Source organism: Haliaeetus albicilla, chromosome 19 (genome assembly GCF_947461875.1).
Source record: "Haliaeetus albicilla chromosome 19, bHalAlb1.1, whole genome shotgun sequence".
Classification (NCBI taxonomy): Eukaryota; Metazoa; Chordata; class Aves; order Accipitriformes; family Accipitridae; genus Haliaeetus; species Haliaeetus albicilla.
The window spans coordinates 22,777,571-22,799,486 of NC_091501.1; the positions used below are offsets into that span (position 1 = coordinate 22,777,571).

Consider the following 21,916-nt stretch of genomic DNA (forward strand, 5'->3'; position numbering starts at 1 on the left):
AAAAAACCCCACAACACTTTTTTGTAAACTGTTTTGACTAGAAGCTACATCATGGAAGATTTCTCACCCCACATGTGCCTATATGCCACAGTTATTAATGGCTTGTCATTTGTGCAGGACTGTGTGTACTGAAATGCACTACCCTTCCATTCTTCCATTTTGGAAGTGAACTGACTATTCTTTTGGGTCACCAGTAACGTTGAGTTTAGTTTGCTTAGCCTGGCCCCAAGGGGAGTCTACGTTCCCGTTTTACTTTTCCATCATTCTAAAAAATGATAGAACAGTAACTAGCAGTTATATAACACCATTCATCTCCTAGCGCTTTATCAACAATAGTACAATGATCTTTCTGTGTACGACCACGGTAAAGAAAAGGCTGTGGAAGGGAAGACGGAGCCTTTCAAAGGGGAGAGAGGGCTAGGAGAGGCACAAAACTGAGTGGGCTTGGCTGGACTGGGACATCTAAAATGTGAGATCTCTGGGAGGGAGGGAAGGGAAGAGAGAGATTCACCCTGTGGTCTCCTTTCTGGTCTCTTGCATGGCTCTTGGTGGCTCTGCTGGCGAGGGCTGTCTGCCAGTATCTCCGCACTGTGACCCATCCGGTGGGGTCACTGAACCCAGAGGGAAAGTTAATGCTGCTTTGGGCAGCACGAACAACTCCCTCTTTTGTGTGCTCTTTTTATTTGGACTCTGTAAAGAGAAAATGGCACTTGTGCTGGCTCTTCCCTGGCCTCTCGTGCTGCGAACACCGCTGTTCTGGCGGTGGTGGTGGTGATGGTGATGGGGGGTCTTCATCCACAGCACACCGAGCGCTGCTCAGAAGTAGCTTCCCTCCTCCGTGCACTGCCCTTCACCTCTCATTAGCTAACAAAGCAAATACCAGCGCACTTCCAGTCTCACAGAAGGTATGTATGTACGCAAAAAGCCTTACTCTTTCGAAACGTATTGGTGAAGCTAGTTCTGAGGTCAAACAGGGAAGATCATTTAGGGGCACACAACAATGCCTCTCGGCCGTAGTGAGGAATGTAACTACCAAGCTGAGATTTGTTCAGGTCATTTGTCAACGTGTCATGACCAGCAGTGAAATTCGACAAGGCTCTGCAGGCAGATCACTGCTATGCTTAGGGAATAACGAAAGGAGGGATTTAAAGTCCTTATCAAGACTTTGGCCTTGCTACTTGGCCAGTGATGGGGTCAGTATGTTGTGTGGCAGTCAGCATGATGCAGAGACCTTGCTAATAATGAGGTTGATCCTGTTCAGGACAGAGGAGCAGCAAGGAAACTGTGAGACACAAAGCTTTAACAGCATCTGCCTGCTTTTGGTGCAGCTTCAGCCTGTCAATGTGTGAGCATCAGTTTCACTAACCTCCCTCCATAGGCTAACTTAGCTACAAATGTTTAAAAAATGAAATAGGAAAGGTCTTTGTAATAACATAGCCTATAATCAATCAAAGTCATTGTTCCAATATCATTCTGCCAAGGCTTATGTTATATTCAGCACCATAAAATATTTTTTTTTAGAACATGCCATTCAGTGTATTTGTAGCTTTTGTAAGGTTTGGATTTTGTTTGGGTTTTTTTTCCCTACTTCCTTGCTGTATGCGTTAACTGCCCCCCAGTTCTCCTTGTCAGCTTGTTAAATTTCTGTTGCTCTTGCCTTAATTTGGGACCTAAGGGTGCTGATACTCTTCAGTGAACCTGGGTCATGCTGTCTGACGTCAGTGTGTTAACTCATAGCAGGAATAAACACAGAAATTCTCCTGTGGGTCCATTGGCCAGAACACCCCCCATATTTTTATGATGAAACATTGTGAAAAATGTGGGTATCGTATCTTTAAAATCATATGAAATAAGAAGCTTTATGTTAATTGGAATAGGAAAAAAGAAAAGCTCATAACGATATGACTGAAGAATTAATTGGAATTAGAAGTTGCAAAGATAAATACCAACTTGTTTCAAGAACAGCATTCATACACAATTAGTATATATATTGCAGTGCTTTCTCGCTTCTGTGATGTAGTAATGTAGTGTCCTTAGTTGGTATTTTTTTCATTCCCAGGTGTCTATACCATATTTTTACCAGGACTGAAAAAGACAAAAGCCAGAGATGGACCCAGAGCTGTTGTGAACAGTGCCTTGAAGATGGCTTGTTTACCTGGAGGCTTTTTTTTGCTTTTCTCAGTAATACCAATTGGTGCAATAAAAGCTCATTTCTCTCTTCATAAGTACTGCAAGTAAGCATGTTTGTATAGTTAGCGTAGCTTGGTTGAAATCACCTAAGGATCGAGCCCAGTAACGCCAGCTCCAGATTCTCACCACAGAACCAGCACAGCCTAATTTTGTTTCATTCCCCGCTGTTGTAAAGACACAGGACTTGATTCTGTGCTCGTACCAGCTTGTGTGCCACTTTTCCTTTGAACTTACAGCTCAGCTGCCCTCTGTAAGGTAATCACATATTTTTGCCAATGTGATGAATCTGTCTTAGTGAAGAGTTTGCCATTCTGCACTCTAAAATCCCACTCCAGGGCACAATGAACAGGTAGTCCAATTTAGGACTAGCTTTGCATCGCCAGCCTTGGGGCTTTCTTTTAAGAACTTTGTGCTAGGGACAGATCCCTGAATTTTGTTCTCATTGATGCCTGGGTGAATCCAAAACAGAGTTCTTAAAATCCAGTGGCTCTGACTGTAGTCTTGTTTCCATTGTTCTAAAAGAGATGCAACATCCTTTGTTTTCAGTGAATTTCTTCTCATTTGACTTGGTGTGACATGAAAATGAGATTACCCTTTTCAATGGAAAAATGTTACTTTGAATTTTCAGCAAATGGGCCTGATTTCCAGAAATGACCTGATCTAATAGTAAAATTAATAACCTTCCTAGCTGGCAACAAAGTTTTTCCATTAGAGCATGGGCTTCCCAGCACGCATAGTCTATATGATTACTGCAGAATTAATTTTCCAGGTAGAATTTAGAATTTACCAAAAGTAATTTGCAAATTCTCTTCTGTGTTAGTAATTCAGCCACGTTCACTGTCATAGGGAGGGTGTTTCCAAAGAAATCAGTGCAGGTTGTAACACTTGCTGACATGCAGAAGACGAAAAAGAAAGATGTATCTTATTTCTGTGTTTCAGCTACAGTGTGCCATGGAGACTGTCATTTGTGATCTTGTGGGAAACAGCCTTTAAGCAGCCAAGGATAACTGCATTTTTTTTTAAAACATTCTGTGTTGTTTTCTCCTCTGTACTTTATGTCACCCATTGCAGTCCTTCTCACATGAGTAGCGACTTAGACTCAGGGCTCCCCAGTCTTCACTGATACTACCTGAGAAGATGCAGATCCAAGATGAAGAGTTGTTTCTGAAAATAGGGGTGATAGGCATTTTTGCTTTCTCTTCCAACTCCAGTTATTTCATTCTTGGAATACCCTGGCTCTTACCCTTTGGATTAACACCTCACTGCTCACTTCCTCTCTTCGCTTTTATCACACAGTATATTTGATAGTGATAGCACTCATTACTGCAAAGCAGTAAATGGCAGAGCTGTCCCGCTGCTGGACGTATAGATGGTGTGATTAGTGCTGGGCATTCTACGGCTGCCTCCCTTCATTTTCAGGTGGCTGTGTTGCTAGAGGTGGTCGTATTAAAATATAGGAAAACGTAGGAAAGCATGTTGCTAGAGAAGCCACCTTGGATGGAAATCTGTAATAATTCCCCTCTCAGGACAGTGGGAATTGTACCCTTCTCCAGATTTCTGACAAAGCCCGTTTGGTGGTAAATGTTGTTGAAATACACAGTCTGTTCTGTCAGATCACGTCTCCAACCCAGGCCAGGCAGTGGTGGTTGCCAAGTGCAATGAAACCTTGCAGCTCTTCTCATGAGAATACAGTTGCATAATAAATACTCATATTCAGGGTTGCGGTTTGTATGAAGATACTGGAGGAAAAGGTGCAATTTGAAGATACTGGACTGGTAGCACGGCTCTCTGAAGGTCTGAGGTGTGTACAGGGAGCAGAGGTTGGTAACATTAAAATTCCTTCCTTTGTATGGTTGCGCTACAATGGTGGTGTTCTAGCACTTAGTAATTCCCCCAGAAAATCTCACAAATCCATACCAGGGTTTTCTTTGCTCCCTCCAGAGTTAGTAGGGATTAGTTAGATTCTACCATACTTAATTCTCTCAAGCACATTCAACAAATTTAAAACCTCTCCCACCTCCTCTTCCTCTTCTTCCTCCCTGTTTAATTGTAAGTAGAAATGCATGTGGCTGGGGGGGCAGCTGAAAATTATTTGAATTATTTAAGCAGTGTAGCCTTACAATTTTTTTCTGTCTTGTTTAAAGTGATTTGAAAATCTGAGGGGGTGTAATTGAGGGAAGGCTTTAATGTGAATTTGCAGAGAAAATTTTATGAGTTCCTTAGTTCAGAAAACACTATAATTTTCAAGGCAGTGCTGCATAAGAGGCTTATTTAAAGAAAGGTTAATGTGAAAATGCACGTTGTTGTTGTTATTATTTTATTATTATGCAATTAATTCTTGGAATATTTTAATTAGGAAGTATAATCTTTAATGAGCTGAGAAATTCTGGCCATGCAAGAGAATGATGTGAAGAAACGGTCAGTCTGGAGGGTGACAGAGATTGTTCTGGGAAGGAATACCCTCTAGCAAAAGCTTAGCCACTGTGCTTTGGAGGAGACAACATTCCTCCAGCCAAATAAGAAGCAAAGGCAAGAGCAGGAGTCTATAACTGAGATATCAGGGCATTTGCCTAAGAAAGGGATGGTGACTTGCAGAGTTGTCTCTGGATTTCAGCTACTGGGCAAATATCTCTCAGGACTGTGTTTTAAAATTCTGCTCAGTGCTTTGAAGGAAAGGATACAGGTACCTGTCTTCAGGAGAGTGTGCTAAAGTGGGGATCCAAAGCAGACACTGGCATCGTCCCGCAGGCCTGGTGGAATAAGTCCCAGTAAACAGCAAAATTTTGGTCAGATTCCCATCGCCCGCTTGTCTCACAGGGCATCTAAATGACCCATTCCTTGGGTTAAGGTGCTAACTTTAGTTGCCAGTGCGTTGAATATTTAGAGATGCCCCAAACCTTCCTGTAGGCAAAAGCTCTGTAGGCAAGGCATTTCAGTCTGGATTTCTCTGGAGCTGAGAAGAGCACCGATTCTTCAGTGGCCCTGTCAATCTTTGTGACTCACGAAGCACAGAGCAGCACTGACAGGTAGGCATAGCTTGCTCACATATAGTGGTTGCAACAGGTAAACTATTGCAGTAATGCTAAATATTATTTTTATTACATAATGGAAAAAAGTTGTTTGTTATTAGAAGCTAATTAATTTTCTAACGTGGTCTGATAGTTTTGCTCTGATAGCAGAATGCATTTGACCACATCACAGAATGTTCACAAGTTTGTCCTGGTTGGGTTTTGGAGGATTTTTTTTTTTTTTTTCCCTTCAAATTTTAGCTGTCTTCTTGACATTCTGAATTGAAACTGTCTTAGCAAGTGCTGGAAGAATACCAGGGGATGTAAGAAGGATTTCAGTGATGCATACTGATAACAGAGCAGAGGCTGGGGAGTGTAGAATTTTGGACCATGAGAGAGAAATCTTTCTGGAAGGCTTGGAAACACTGTGCATTTCAAAATGGAATTTGTACTGCTTCTTGCTAGTGGAAAATGGGGTTAGGTTCTGTTCTTAGTAAGGAAGCTGGATATTCCACTAAGGAGGAGATATGAATTCTCATAGACATCCTGACTGCATCTATATTAGAAAATGAAATGTGCCCAGGACCATTCTCTGGCACTGAGGCCAATTGGCATGGAACAGCCTGGGTTCGTACCGCTAGACTCTCCCTGTAGGACAAGGTGGCCGGAGGCAGAATGCCTAATGGGCTCGGTTCCTGGCCTGTGCCAATTCCCAGATTGTGCCTAGGAAGTATTTGGGAGAGAGCACTCTGGTACAGACTTAAGTGTGACCAGGAGCCTTTAACAGCATAGCTGATTGTCATTAATTGCCTGGGAACGTTCCCTCAAACTATTTAACTGACAAGTGTAGATATTGCTGAGTTTCACTCTTAGGGCTGAGAAGTATGCCTGGCTTTGATGCTACACAGCATCTTGCCCTCAGGCAATTTCTTGGAGTATCTTAAAAGCTTTACAAATTCCTCCTATTGGTACTTTCATACCTTAAACAGTAATCAGTCTCTATTCACTGAGCACAATTATTTCTGCAGAAATCTGTTCTCATCTAATTCTGCTTCCACCTGAGCTCCTTTATATGCAATTATACTAAAAGTCACCACACAAAGCCCTGACTTTTCTAACTGCACATGCAGGAGCAGAAGTGAATCTGACAGTGAGAGCGCGATACTGTTGCTTTGTGTTTTGACTGACTGATTTTCCTGTTTGCACAGCTCTAGCGTAGGCTATACCTTGTGTTTCAGTCACTGCATCTTGTAATGCCTGTAATTCCTGTTCTTGCTCTCCGGCAGGCTGCATTAGATAATAACTGGAAATTTTAAAAAAACCAAACCACAAAACAAACAAAAACACCAAGGGAAGCGGTGGGGAGACACTCCTAACTGCATACAAAGAAATTCAGGCAGGGTGAGACCGGCAGAGATCTCACTGAGGCCAGCCTCCTTCCCACAGAGATGATCAGCCTCACCTAAATGATCTTCTGCAGATGTTTGCCTGGCCTGTACCTGACACCGACAAGGTCCTTCTATGCTGGTCCATGGTGTTTACACTGTGGGTTAAGTTTACTTCCCTTTGCATATATGCTAAAAGTATAATTTGGTCCTAAACTAACTGCAGCCTGAAAGAGGAGTAACTAAAGATCAAAACAAATATGTACTTTCTGAGCATTGTTAGCTTCCAAATGACTTTGACTTCTCTAAATCCATTGAGATAGCCTCAGAAAAATGCATGTGCAAATAAGGACTGGTCTGAAAGCATCACCAGGCTTGCCTTAGCATCGAGATTTTGGGTGTAATACTGGAAGCAAAACTGTTACAAGCATGTGTAACTGTATTACTGCTTCTAGTGTTGTAGAAACCATGGACCACCCAGCACGGGTGGAAAGTGGACTGACCACCACTAGAATTCTTCTGTAACTTCCAGGTGAATCTGTATGCCAGCAGGTGCTCTGCTGTGGTCCCCAGGGGCTGGAATATTAGTTAAGTTCAGTCAGACTGAGAAGTAAGAGTCTAGAAGTAAACTTCCACTTGAAATCTTTTCTAGCATGGTAATTCATGGCTCTTGACAGCTCTAACTGCAGTAATTTAAGAGGTTAATGCTGTCAACCACCCCAACAAGTGGGTGAGAAGCAAGTCCCTCTGAAGGGACCACTAAGGACAGGTGAACCTATCAATGGGCTTTCTTTTTTCAGTTTTCGTATAGACAAGCATCCCATATGATCTTCCATGGAACATAGTCCTTCTCTCCTAATGACTCTGTTTTCTCCTTTGTTTCACTCCTCTGACAGAGGTTGTCATCCTTCAGTGGGAGTGGCAGAACAAAACTGCTGAGTACTGAAGGCCTGTTTGGTGATGGCAAATGTTCTGGACAATAGAACTTGCTGGCTGAGGAATTTCTGTGGTGGAGGTGGTTTCTTCCAGCAGATGAGTGGGCAGATGGCTTAGCATGGGGATCATGTCTTAGGTGACTAGAGCAAAGACCACCGGAACTTGCAGTCTGGAATGCTGAGGTCTACCACCTGGAAAGTCTGATGAAACTTTTTATGTCAGGGCATCAGTCTTTAAGGTCTGTTTCAGCAACGAGTAAGGTTAAAAATTCTGTTTATCATACATACGTATTATTCAATATTTAGAGACAGGATACATACTTAAAATAGACATGTAAAAGACATGTAGATTTGCAAGAAAGCAAAAGTGTAATTCAAGAGCCAAACACATCTTGGAGGTAAGTGAACAAAATCATCATTGGAGCTAGTAAGGGGAGGGGGCCTTTCTATTAATTTCCCCTAGAGAGAGAAGTTGTAAAGTCATTATTGCAGCATTCATGGACAATGAAATATATATTTCAAGTATTTCAGGAGCACATCCTGCTCTCTGTTCACTCTGTAATTATGGATTAGTCCTACGGAAGTCAACTTCTGTTCCATTCCAGGGATCCTACTCGGATAGACTGGAGGGCTGCCGTCATATCCTTTGTTTTCCTTGGGTCTTGACAGACCAAATTAAATAGAGATCTCTCTTACAGCGATAGCATGCTGAAGGCATGTGTTGTGGGGAAGCAATATTGCTTATCGCCCGAACTCAGCTTGCAAAATGGCAGCATAGCATGTCTTGTTCGTCTACACTAGTTTCTCAGGCAAAGCAGGTGATGCTGGGAAGGTGTGTGAAGGGTCCAAATTTGGATGAGAAAATAGTCGGAGACTGATGACTGGAACAAAGTGCTCAAGCCAAAATGCTTCCTCCCTGGGGAAGCTCTCCCACAGTCAGATGTAGTGTTGTTTAGCTGTCTGGTTTTAATTCCCGGACTGCAAAGAAAGCAAGGCTCTTAAGGTCCTGCCTGGGATTTTTTTTATCTGCTGCTGGGTAATGAACCCAAACGTACAGGAATCGGGCCTGAATAAGAATCTCAGATACCATCCAGTTCTCATCCCTCAAACCCATACTATTCCCTTGGCTGATTTTCTAATTGAATTGTCATGGTTGTAAAGTCACACTGTAAAATTTCCTCCAGTTATTTGCATAGAGCTCAGAGGCAGGAGCCAATGTAACATACTTTGAATTTGTTTTCCTTTTTAGAAGGGGCTTGCATTTTGGATTTTTTTTTTTTTCCCGGGCTAATGTACATCTGATGTCAGGCTTCCCAGATGAGAATGGTTAGACTGGCGTTGACATTTTTAGAAATATGTGCGAATGGAAAAATATCCTGGGAGCGCTGCCAGCGGCTGATTCTGTAAAGTTTTAGTCTCTGTTGAACAGGAAACATGAGCCAGGTACCTTTACTGAAAAGAAGCCTTACTCAAGAAGTCTCTCTACTCAGGTGTGTGCCATGCATGCCTTCTCAATTTGAGGAAAGGGCAGGAGTGAATTCCAGCAGGCTGTGACTCATTCAGGCCATATTCAATTCCCCTTTCCGACCAGATGATAAACAGCCAATTAGCATCTTTCCCAAAGGGAGGAACAACTACAGCAACAGCTCCTGGCAAAAAATGGATTTTCCAAGGTTTAACTGCAAGGATAACAAACAAAGTGGTTCAGACAAATCTCCTGCCTGATCCGTGGCTGTTCCTTCCAGTTTGGTGCTGACGTGACTGGGACAAAACAGCGTAGAGCTGAGCTGATTTGCAGTGAATCAAGCCTGCAGCTTTCCATTCCACAGCGAGATGGTAGGGTTTGGAGGATGAGTGCAGCTGATTAATGGTGCTATGAATGTCAATAATTTTTATAGGCTTTGCAGTATGCTCATTTTAACTGCCTCGTCAGAGCAAATGTCTCATTAACAGATAGTAGCAGGCTTTCACGCTGCGCGGGTCAAACGCTCCTCTCCCTTGAAGAGAAGCAGACCACCCTGAGTGAACAGGGGGCTGTACAGGGGTTAAACCAGTGCGGGACGTGCTCTGAGGGTGCACTACCACTGCTGGCTGAGGACAGATTGGCTATGTCTATATCCAGGGCTACAGCCGGCTCCCGCTGAGTTGCTGGCTCTGTTGAGTTTGGATCTCAGCGGGAGCCTGGAGCCAGGAGCTGGTGCTTTTCACTGAGGGAAAACAGTGCTCAAGCGAGCAGCAGGGCCTTGCAGCTCCAGCTGAGCTCTGTGCTGAGCCCAGTCCGCAGACCGGTAGCATCTTGCCTCCGCGAGAAGCGGGATCTGCTGAGTTGCCCCGTGGGTCAGTGCTCAACGGGAGCAGGGGCAAAAAAAAAACTTGGGTTACGGCGGGTGTATGGCACGTAGCCGTCCCGCCGCTCTGCCCCGATGAATCCCCGGGATGCTCGTTTGCAGCGCGGTCTTGCATCGTTCTCCCAACACTACCTCTTTTTTGCGGAGTCAGCGGTCTCCTCCTCATCGTCACCTCTCTTCTGTTTGCCTTGCGCTCGCCCGTCGACGAGGCTGAGCGGACGCGGAGCGCGTATTCTGGCCTTGGCAGGGCTCCCGGGGCCGGCCGGTATTGGGGATGGCTCCCCACACAAGGACGCTGGGGCTTAGTGGCGGCCTTAGCAGGAGGTTTAGATACAGCTATTTTCACACATCGTTTGCTGGTGGGATTGCTCGGTAACTGCTGTGTGGAGCAGCACAGAAATAGATTATATCAGCTTTACAGAAAACAGTATGTCGAACTGATCTGGGTTCGTTCTGATTCATTCTGGAGAAGGGCTTGGTGGTTTCTAAGGGAAACAAAGTTCTTTTAGTCACTTTTTTGTTCATCAGTAACTTTTGAGCTTGTTGGCTGTTTTCAACCAAATTTGGCAAAAGGACACCAGCTGTGCAGCAAATAATTTTTTTTTACAACTTCTGTAAAGGTAGCTGACTTCATGGGGGAAAGAAAGACCTGAATTAATACTGCTTCTCTTAGGGAAAAGCTGTGGCACTAGCTTTCCGAAATTGTTGCTCTATCAAAACAGGAAAGATACAGTGAATGAAAGACACGCTATCAACCTGCGTATGTTCGCAGGCTTCTTCTCTGAAGTGTAGCAAATACTGATGAGATGGGATTTATAGAATAACAGTGAGAAGCAGAGTTGTGCTTAGAAATGAGGCAAGTGGTGGTTTGCATATTGAGACAGAGTTCCTTCCTTCCTTCTAGCAGTACTTTCAGAACATTTTTCAGGCTCCTAACGTGTTCTGAAGTCTGTTGTAATTGGGCGGGGGAGGGCAGGGGGGGAGAAAACCCCCTTGATTTCAGTGAGTTTGGGGTCAGGCTCATCATGGTCCCTCTCATGCCATCCTGGTGTTTTACAAGTTGGGGAAATGAAACCGTGAAATTAAAGCTCGTATCCTTTGCTGCTGCATTGCAGTGGTGAGCTTGGACGGGTAGGAGGAAGGGAGGGAAGAGTTTACAAGAAGACTGGATCTTTACTATTGGACTTTAAATAGACTGGGTTGAAGCAGATTGGTTTGCACACCCCTTAGGAGCCCTGAACAGTGGCAGTATTGCCTGCAGCTTCTTTACGTCCTGGAGCTGAGTAATAGCTCATCCTATTTGCTTTTCTAAGCATAAGGCACTCTGCAAAGAGTTGGTTGATTCTTCCCTACTCACTAACCAACTATCCATACTTATTATGCCCACCGGTGGCATTTGCTGTGGGACTTTCTGGCCTGATTTGAGAATGGACAGGAAGAAAAGCAAAGCGTATTACTATGCCGTGTTTAAGACTGGACCTGAAAAGCATAACTGAGCTCTAAACAACTTTCCCAAGATCACATAGTGCTGGGGTGCAGAGGAGAGGGCACATTTCCTGAGGGCTTAATGCCTTAATTTTAAGGACGATGTGGTCACATTTTTTGCCCACATGTTTTGCAGCCATAAACTAAAATGAGACTGTGAGGTACACCTAGCCAAAATAACTGTCCATTTACTGCTCTCTAGTAGGATAGCTGTTACGTGCACTTTTCTGTGTTATCTGCAAATATGTTTATTGCCCTAATTGCTGGACTTCACTCTCCTGGTCTAGCCAAGGCAATCTGTTTTATTTACATTCTTACACTCTGTTCATTGCCAGTTCTGTGGATGAGACCCTTCCAAGAATGCTATAAGAAATGTGGCTAATGGCCCTCGTGTATTGGTTCTCTCAGCCTCTCCTTGTGAGAGCTGTGAGCAGTGAAGCAGCTGGGGTTTTTAAAAAGAAAATATAGATACCTATGTATTAGCAATATGTGATTTCTGAGAAGAAACTACATCTTGGAGTTTGTTCTTTATCCTCCAGACTTTGGCCCTATCCTGAAGGAAGTGTGATTTCCTGGTCCCTTATGGTAGGAGGTTTTGCTGTGCTTGAGGAAGAAATTCACTTGCTGTAACTATCAACTTGGAGCTCTTAGCTGATTTTTTTAATACCTTGGGCCAAAGTTCTGTTTCCTCAGGGTTCAATTCTAGGGCAGTTCCGTTCAATATATTTATCAATGATCTGGATGCAGGAGTTGAATTCACCATTAGCAAGTTTGCTGGCGATACTAACCTGGAGGTGCTGTTGACTCTCTGGAGGGACAAGAGGCCTTGCAGAGGGATCTAGATAGATTGGAGCATTGGGTTATGATTAATGGAATGAAATTCAACATGAACAAACGCTGGATTCTGCCCCTGGGTTGGAGTAACGTTGGTCCCAAGTATAAATTGGGAGCGGGGTGGCTGGCGAGCAGCCCTGAAGAAAGGGGTCTGGGGGTCTGGTCGGCAGCAGGCTCAGTGTGAGCCAGCGGTGCGTGCCCTGGCAGCCGAGAGGGCAAACCCCATCCTGGGGGGATCCAACACAGCCTGACCAGCCGGTCAAAAGAGGGGATGGATGATCCCGCTGTATTCAGCGTCGGTGCGGCCCCACCTGGAGTACTGTGTGCAGTTCTGGGCCCCACCATGTCAGAAGGATGTGAAGGTCCTTGAATGCGTCCAGAGGAGGGCACCCAACCTGGTGACGGGGCTGGAAGGAACATCCTATGAGGAGAGGCTGAGGACTTTGTCCTTGTCTAGTTTGGAGAAAGGGAGGCTGAGGGGCGACCTCATTGCTCCCTACAGCTTCCTGAGGAGGGGAGGTGGAGAGGGAGGTGCTGAGCTCTTCTCCCTGGGATCCAGTGAGAGGATATGTGGGAATGGTTCAGAGCTGCACCAGGGGAGGTTTAGACTGGACATCAGGAAGCATTTCTTTACCGAGAGGGTGGTCAAACACTGGAACAGGCTTCCTGGAGAGGTGGTCGATGCCCCAAGCCTGTCAGTCTTTAAGAGGCATTTGGACAGTGCCCTTAACAACATGCTTTAACTTTGGGTCAGCCCTGAAGTAACGAGGCAGTTGGACTAGATGATCACTGTAGGTCCTTTCCAACTGAAAATTTTATATTTTCTATTTTTCTATTTTATTTTCTAAAGTTATGGATCACCCTGGAGGCAGGGCAGTTAAACTTGATTGGTTCACGTACAGACAGATCTGCGTGGGGATTAGAAGGCATTTCATCTCCTGCCATTGTTAAGAAAGACTGCAGCATTTTGTCATCAGTATAGCAATGGATTTCTTGTGAAATCTGTTCAAAAATACTGGGACATGCTTACCAGGTTGGACACTAGCAATATTTCTAACTTTATACCATGCAAAAAATACAGTATCTCTAGCAAGCCAAAGGTAAACAGGAAGAGCCCCACATGTGAAATCTGATTTTTAAATTAATCTTATGGTGCTGTGAAGTCTGACTCATGATTGTTGAATACTCAGCCTATCCTATTCTGTCAAAAAGCAGCTTTATTTTGAATGGTAAGAAATGCTGTAGAAGGGCTGCAGCAGAGGGGCAGAGGCCCAAACATCCTGGCCTTGTAGCCAGTGAGGACTACCAGGTTCTAGAAAAATCTTCAGTAGAAGTCTTGTGCATGATTCGGTTTCCCTTTATATTCTTTTACCACTGCAAAATAAATCTATCAGTCTGCTGCAAAACAAATAGAACATAATCTGCCATTTTCTCTTGACCGTTTTGAAATAGTCTGCTAGAATAGCCAAAGAATGGCATGCAGGCAGTTTGCAGAATCATTTTGCATGAAGGGATTTCAAAAAGCTTCCCCAAAAGCTACCTACAAGTTATTAACTCACATTTGGGGACCATCTGCCTAGTGGCTTTTCAAAATAATGCTATAAGCACACAGGCTAAAAGCAAGGAATATCTTTCAAAAGCATATTTTCCAGAAAAAAATAAAGAAAAGGCAAATCCCCAAATAGTTGAGCCTTACCTTTTGTTATACCCATAGGTGATAAATCATAAGGTATTTGGGAACAGAAGTGTATCTGGGGCATTGCCACAACATATGTGTGTTCTGAGAATCATATTGCAGAATTTTGACCTATTTTGGTGCGGCTACATTTGTTTGAGGAAAGTGCAGTGTATGTGTCAGGGACATTACTATGGCTCTTCAGACTTTACAGTCAGCAATTTACAGCAATTTTGCTGCTGTAGAGAAAGACCAGGCGTTGGAGATAGGGTTTTTCTAAAGCTGTAAGGCTTCACCTACATGAGAACACTTGGGAAGTGTAATCTGAATGAAAAAAAGCTAGGTCTGAAGTACGATGACTTGAAATAGAGCATACTTCTTTGTGAATAATCCCATTTGGAATAAAGGTAGGCCTGACTCGTGTGTAACTTAGTCCACTTCAGAATACTAAACCAAATTTAATCTTTATTATTTTAAAGGAGAACGACTGTGCAGGGACTAACCAGAATAAACATGGCTTTTCCCTAGGTAGACAATCCCCATTTCTAAAAGTCATCTGAGAAGTCAGGAAAGACACTGAAAGTCATTGGAAAACAGGCATGCCATCTCTATAACTTGCTGTACGCAAAGAGCACAACTCAACAAGGTGCTGAGCAACATATTTTAGGTGCTAAATTCCTTTTGTCATCTGTGGGTCTTGAAGGCGATTGGTATCACCCATGATGAAGCACATATGGCATTGAGAATAACCTGTGCAGCTCAATGTGCAGATATATCATAGCTCTTACCAAATTTCGTGGGTATTGAATGAAGAGTAACTTAATCGTATAAGGTATGAAAAAAACTTCACCATTCTTAGCTGCAAAACACGCTGATGACTGGAACTTGGGCCAGAGAGATGCCTGCTCCACCCTTACTTGATTCAAATTGTGTTTGGACTCTGAAGGCCTGTTCCTCTGCTGTAGAATTGAATGAAAATTTTGCAACTGGCTTTAGCACCTGTAGGATCAAATAATACCGCTGGTTCTTTCAGTAAACTTTCCCACTGCTGGTTGGATGGAGTAGCAGTTGGTCTGAGCCTTGTTCTGAACTAGTGAGAAAAATCACAGAGAGTGCGCTTTCAGAAAGGGTGGGGGTGAGATAATTATTATTCGCTGACAGCTCGGAGCCTAAATTAGGATTCAGTCTGTTTCTGTGCTCTCTAGAAAGGCATCACATGGCATTATATAAGGCTGGGTGTCACTGTGAGTAGATAATGCTTAACCTGGAAAAAACAGAGCTGCAGAAAGTAGAAGGAATTTGAGGCAAATGGGACTTCTGGACTTGCCTTAAGAAAACTTATCTGAGGGGATTCAAGTAAGGCCCTGTGTAGCATCACAGCATGCCACGCTAGTACTAAGTATTTGAAAAGATAGCTGGAATAGCCATCTATTCCATGTTTTTGTTGTCTGTAGTTTAGAACTCTGGGTAATTTGGATATTGTCTTAAGTGTCCTGTCCCTTTGGAATCCAGTTAAGTTTTTGGCCTGTATGATTGCCTCTGTCACTAAGTTCCATAGCTTAATTACGTTTTGTGTAGAAAAGCAATTCCTTTTCCTCTTTTTAAATTTTCTGCTTTATCTATTATTCACCATCCCTGAATATTTTTTCAGAGAACAAAAAGTCCCAGTCTTATCTGGTTTACCAGGTTCTATGTAGCATACGTTTTGCCCAGAGTCTTCTTATTTGTACCCTTTATAAGGCAGATAATTCAGTCTTCCCAACAACTTTCAGTCTGACAGTTTGTCGAGGCCCTGGATCATTAGCACATTTCCTATAAGCCGCCTCATCTGTTTTGAGCTCCAGCATCTAAAACTGCACACAGGATCCCAAGAGGGGCTGATCCACTGATTAATGTAAAGACGACGTGATGTTTTCAGCTTCATTCTCTTTTCCACATGCACCCTAGCATCTCTGTAGCTTTGACTGCAGCTTGCGTAGTGATCACAAACCTTCACTTTGCAGGTAATGAAGGCTGTGTCTACTACACCGGTGGTCTTTCTCACTAACTGAAGTACAGCACCGACCCGAAGTGGTGGCAGCCAGGTCTCTTCAATGTTCACTCTGGCAAGTGTCGGGCTGATTCAGTTTTAAATGCTAATGTTGAACATTTGGGCTAGGGTTTTTTTAAACAGCTTGTATAGACATACCCAGAGGTGCTCAAGCCCTTTTTCGGAACGTATACAAACATTTAGATCTCTGTAATATATATGAGGATTTTTTCTTTACAAATTATGTGGCTGTAAGTTTCACTGGCCATTTTAGTGTGTATTCAATCTAGCTCTTTCCTTTTTGTCTGAAGGACCTCAGAATTCCTTTTTGTCCCAACTACTGTAAATAAATTCTACATTTGCAGGCTACTCTATCTCACTTCTACCTTTCCAGAGAAATAATATATAAAATAAATATTCAATATAAATATTCAATAATATATAAATATAAATATTCAGTGAAACAAGATCGTTCAGGACTCTTGCCTGGCCTTCTCCCATGATTCCACCAGATGTGTCAGTGACAGTGGACATTTCACCTTCCCTGAAGCAGGCGTGGACTTCACAGGAACAAATGACTAATGCATTCTCTGGAAGACTGTCCTTTGAATATGAACGAGAAGGCTATGACCTGCTGGGATCTAGTTGTGTTGATCCAGTAGTTTCTGTAGATTCTGGGAGGCCAAGCTAGGCTCCTGAGTTAAGAGGAACGACAGTGCATGGTTAAGGACTCCGTTGGGCACTGACTGTGTCCATTAGCCATTCTGAGCACAATAAGCTTATTTCTGAGATGCTCAAGTGTAGTGAAAGTAACACCATGTGTCTTGGCTGTGGGGGACTCCCCTGAAATGTGCTTTCACCTTTCGCTCTTTTTCAATTTGTGAATAGCCTGGTTCTTTGTACAACTACCAAAGCTGTTAGCGAGGCTGCCTGAATCAAGCTGTCCTGCCAGTTTTGGCAGCCTCTGTGAAGCTCAGAGAGAAGAGACAACACCTCCTCCAGGCTCTAGCAGCACCTGTTAAAGTTACACGCTGTCAGACTCAACATTGCCTTGCCAGCCTGAATTTGCCTTTGCAGATAGGCAGCTGGTAGCTGCAGGACCAGGAACCTGACCCGATGCTATGTTAGATTGAAGAAGCTGGTATTGTTTCAGCAAACCGTGTGTTTTTGTGATGGGAATGTGCTCCTGGTCTACATTCCCAGTTCACAGAGAAAAAGGCTGCCCTCACAGAGCCTGTGTAGAAGCAGGAACAGAGGAAAAGCGATGCCTCAGAATGATTCCTGTCATATTGGTCAACGTATCAGGGCTGATCTCATTAAACTGCATGCATGGAAATGAAAGAGCTAATCTAACCCTTACCATAGCAGTCAAAGTGTGCAGTTTAGGTAACTGCCAGTATCTGTCTTAAAACCAACAGTCCTGGTGCGGATGCAGTTGAAGATACTTGGCTGTGCTGCTGACTTCACGGGGGTCAGAACCGAGCTCAGTCTTCTATTTTAGACAGAGCACGGTGCAAGGAGAGGATACTGATCTCTCACAATAGCTTAAAAATTAATCCAGTTGCCACAGCATCAGGTAATTTCTTAGGAAAGTTTGTTAGACTTTTCAATATCAATACTGGGTTTCAGAGGTATATTTGCTGAATTACTCTTTTGATAAAACCCCTTAGTAAGCAAGTCTGTCTGCTCTCCATCTGGTGCTGATCTTACTTAAAATACAGTGAGATTGGCAACTAATTTGTTCATGGACAGAATAAGTATAAAAGTTGCATAAATCAGTTAATACTGGTAAGTCCAAAACTTACTTGTAGTTTCTTGAAAAAACAAACTATGAACCTTTCCTCTTAGGACAGAAACTCTCTGTAAGATGGAGAAATACCTCACACACTTCTGGTGCCGAAATATCGAGTAGTGATGTTTGGGTTTTACAGATTCCTTTCCTGTTAATTCTTGTTCCAAATATAGTACTATACTTGTCTTGAAACTGGTTATGCTTCAAGTTCAAGGCAAAATTCTTGCACTTTAAAGATTCAGTTTTATCTTTAAGGCTTTAATGTTGCATCGATAACTTTAAGTGCTTTCCAGTGACGCACTGAGCAAGGAACTAACATCCTTCTTTGTTGTTTTCAGTGCCAGTTAACATTTATATCCAATGGTGGGCCTCCATTTGCCATGAAGATGCAGTTACAGGGGATGCAGTGTACAGATGTTAGGTAATTTGATCAATGCTCTCCAGAAGTTGTAATGTTTATATAAATTTTACGATTTAGTTTACCTTCTGGGTCCCAACTCCATCTTCAGAAGCACTAAAAGAAAATCATGCTAGTTTTATTTTTTTCCCAGAATCCCTACTAAAAATCTTGTTTAAAATGAGTATGGGAAATCCACTAGCAGATAAGGATGAAACTTCCCAGGCATGGGATTAAAATGGGATGAGTTTGGAAGAGAATAGTACATGCATGGCTTTATGGCTTAACAGTGACAAAAGACATTTTTCCAGGTAAGGATGTAAATATCCGAAGTAGAAGCCTGTGTTGACACACACCAACAGTCACAGAATCAGGGCTTCACTGACCTTCTCATTGAATGGTCAGGAAGGGGGAGTGGGTTGGTCTTGATGTCTCCAGGCTATCAGAGGTGCATGAAGACTCCTCAAGGCGTGAAGTAGTGAGAAAAAACTGTAGGTGGCTCTATTTGATAGCCAGTTGACCAAAGTCCTTTACGACCCACATTAGAGTTCACTGTGTACTGTATTCCCCATCCAATAATTCCCATTTTCCTTTCTCCATAAACTCCAACCATATGGTTTTTCATGCGAGATGAGAGGAGGATAGCACACCTCATCAGCGTGAGAGACTCAGGTCTCTAATCAACATTAGACACTCAAGTTCAAGTTCCTCATCAGAATGCTGCCAACTTGGGGTTTGAACAGGCCCTTTAGAATTCCAAGAGGATATCTGCTAAAGGGTTGGATTTCTACTGTTGCACTCTCTTTTTTTTTTTTTTTTTCCCCCCAGCCAATCCCGTCCAGTGCTTAACATGTATCGAAGAATACTGTAGGCGAAACTTCATTCAGTCTCCTGGCTGCTGCATCTGGGACTGTCGCAAAACAGAAATCCTCCCTTTTAATTTCTCTTTTGTGATCTTCTGCTGTATGTTTGATAGTGTTCACTGTTATCTTGTGAAGTCACATTGAGTGAGACCATTCTTTGCATTGTTTTAGTTAGCAACGTGCTTAGTCTGGTCCAGAAAAAAATTGTACAGTTACCATCCAGGATATGTGGTCTTTCAGCCTACAGTGCCCTTCTGGCCCATCAGCCACGTAGAAGCAGCTATCACAAGGAGATGTTTCAAGACCAGCCTGCTCGAGCTTGTAGGAACTGCGAGTTATTGTCTGCTAGAGGTGGTAGAGAGCCCATCTCCCATCTGAGGGAGAAAACCTTTCCCAGAGAACTCTAAATTGAAACAGGCATGTTTCCATGAAAAATGTCTCTTCTGAGGACCTAACATCCTCCAAAGAAAACGATTTACTAAGAAAGTCCCTTGCTTTGCTCTATCCCATGTACTAGTTGACTACAAGTGAGTGCAATGGACTGTGCCCTGGCATCTTCCTTTCGTTGTGCTTGGAGGAGGCGAGTGGGACAAAGTGCAGGGACCCAGTACGAACCTCATGTGAATGGAGAGCTCGTCTTTACAAGTGGTCTCCCAGCTCTTCTGAGCAATTGCTTTCCTGGCCTTTTGTGCCTCTCAGATGATAAGACAAAGCTGAAAGGTAAGATGTTGTAAGACTCCTATTTAATTCATACAGTCAGCTTAGAACAGCTGCAGACAAATACAGGTTCAGGACAAGAGACTGCAGCTCAGGACAAACATTACTCTAAAGGACTGCTGATATGAGTTTGACAAGCAAAAACTTGTTGTTTAAGTCAGTAGTACCAAGGAGCCTGACTATTGAACAGAAAGCTCACAGCCGCTCGCAGCAGGACGTTGCTGCCTTAACAAGATTTTCTCTGGCTGCTCCAATTCCCTTCAGCTTTTTTTTTTTTTTTTTTTTTTTTTTTGGTAATCATCTTTCAAACTGCAGCAGCATTTGTTGTCCTGAGGTGCTGACTCTAGTGAAAGAGATTCTAGTGGAAGCTTCTACTGCAGTTTGCACAGGCTTCATTTCAGGTCACTAATCACATCCTCCTCAGGCTTTCCTCCGGCTCTTGCATTGATTGTCCTCCAGCTGGAGGAATTGTCTGAAATGACATGACTGGTGTGTTGAGGTCACATTTCTAGATTGAGGGTGGACTGAGGGAAGCTTCTGCCCTTTGGATTCAGGGAAGACCTGACATTTGAACGTGGTGTGGATGTGCAAGCCTTCAGTCTTCCTTCCCTATAATGCACATCTGCTGCCCTCCAGGCAGTCAGTTACGTTGGGAATGGACAAGAAGAGAGAGCAGAGGATGTGATGGGTGACTTGAGCTGGCATCAGGATGCTGAGCAGCAAAGTGTCTCTGCTGGATTAGGCTACTGCACCAACAAAAGACTCATTGACTATTCTCTGAGTCACCATCAGAAATCCATATGAAGGACTTGAGTTGAGGTGACAGGGTAGGAAGTTTGTCCCAAGGCAAATTTGGATAACAAAACAGTCATAGAAAGAAAACATGCTTTATGTTTTCCAGTGTTACCTGTATAACCAGATGTGACAGAGCGGAAAAGCAGGAGGCCAGGGGATCTAAAAGCATGAGATGAAGGGCTAGTTGAAATCCTTTGGTACGTTTTTCTGTGAAAGCTGGAATAACACAACAGAGCACGAATGATCCTTCTGCTAACCTTACTCCAGAACCAAGCTGACTCCTACCTGCCATCTCAGCAAAAAGGCAGATTACTTTGGCTAGATACACACTAAGGTCCTTGGAGAGCTCATTGCTGCAGTACCTACGTGAGAGGAGTCTTGCTGCTGAGTGGAATTCTCATCCCTAAGTTAGGATTTTACTCTTTCCCCATATAAATGCCTTTTTTGGCAAGATGTAGATATTCTGTGGACAAGGCTACTTTGACTCCTTCCAATAAAGTTCATTTTTTAAAGTGACAGGGCAAAAAAGGAGAAAACATGACCTTCTAGCCTGAGATTTACTAGTTATTTTCTGGTAAGGATACTTTTTGAAGGATGATATGGTGTCCAGTTGCTGATTCAAATGGTGTTGAAGTACTCCCTCTAGCCTAGGGACTATTTGCTTGTTCATATAAAGAGTGAACCCTCTGTGATCTTGGCTTCTGGCTGGTTAGAAAATGCCCTCAGGAAGATGGAGATGAAAGTTCAGCTACAGGAATAAAGGGGGGAATTGGGATTCTTGAGCGAGGGCTCTTAACACTCAGCTAGGAGGTAAGAGAAAATAATTATGCTTTCTCTGATCACCCTAATTTCTGGGATGTGGTAGAACTTAGGTTCCTACCTAGTGAACACCATGCTACTTCTGGATTTAAACAGAGGACGGAGCCTAGGCACCTGGGAAACTGAGTCAACTAAGAAGTATGAGTGCAGGATTATACAACAGCAGACTGAACTGGGATTTTGATGTTCTGCATTTTGGATCACAGTAGGTATCCATCCAATTAGTAAGGATTTAAGTATCTAATTCCTCTTGTTACCTGGCCTTCCCATCCCACATCATGTAACTGTGCTTTGGCCTCATGAAGCATAGATCCTTGATGGTCTGTCTAGTGTGGCATTGAAGACTGTATCCCTGAGGTGATAAAGTTAATGAAGAAATGTGTAAGCAACAGCTCTTTTACCGCTGTTGAATTTCATCAACCTGTCTCACAAGAGCCCTTTATCACCTCACAGGATGAGTCCTGTAACTTTCCTAAAGGCTTGGGCAGTGTCAGCTTTCCACGTGACTACCTGCGACTTGGAACACTTTCGCCGCCTCATATCCAAGTGCTGAGGAAGAGCTGCAGCCCTCACAAATACTGAAGACAGTTCGCTAAAGAGGCTGCAATAGTCAGAGCAGTGATGCGATAAATCAGTAAGTGATG

At 43.4% G+C, this 21,916-nt stretch overlaps 1 protein-coding gene across 5 annotated transcripts in view; it reads left to right on the top strand.

Moving 5' to 3' along the window:
* Positions 1–21,916, top strand: part of LOC104322976 (potassium voltage-gated channel subfamily A member 5-like) — a 31,470-nt gene that overhangs the window by 6,320 nt on the left and 3,234 nt on the right. Inside the window, exon 2 of one of the 5 annotated variants that reach the window (XM_069806791.1) lies at positions 15,864–16,267. The exons of the other annotated variants lie outside the window; for them this stretch is intronic. The gene's annotated coding sequence lies outside the window, so the exon portion shown is untranslated. Of the gene's footprint in view, positions 1–15,863; positions 16,268–21,916 lie in introns of those variants that run through there. 5 annotated transcript variants of the gene reach the window in all.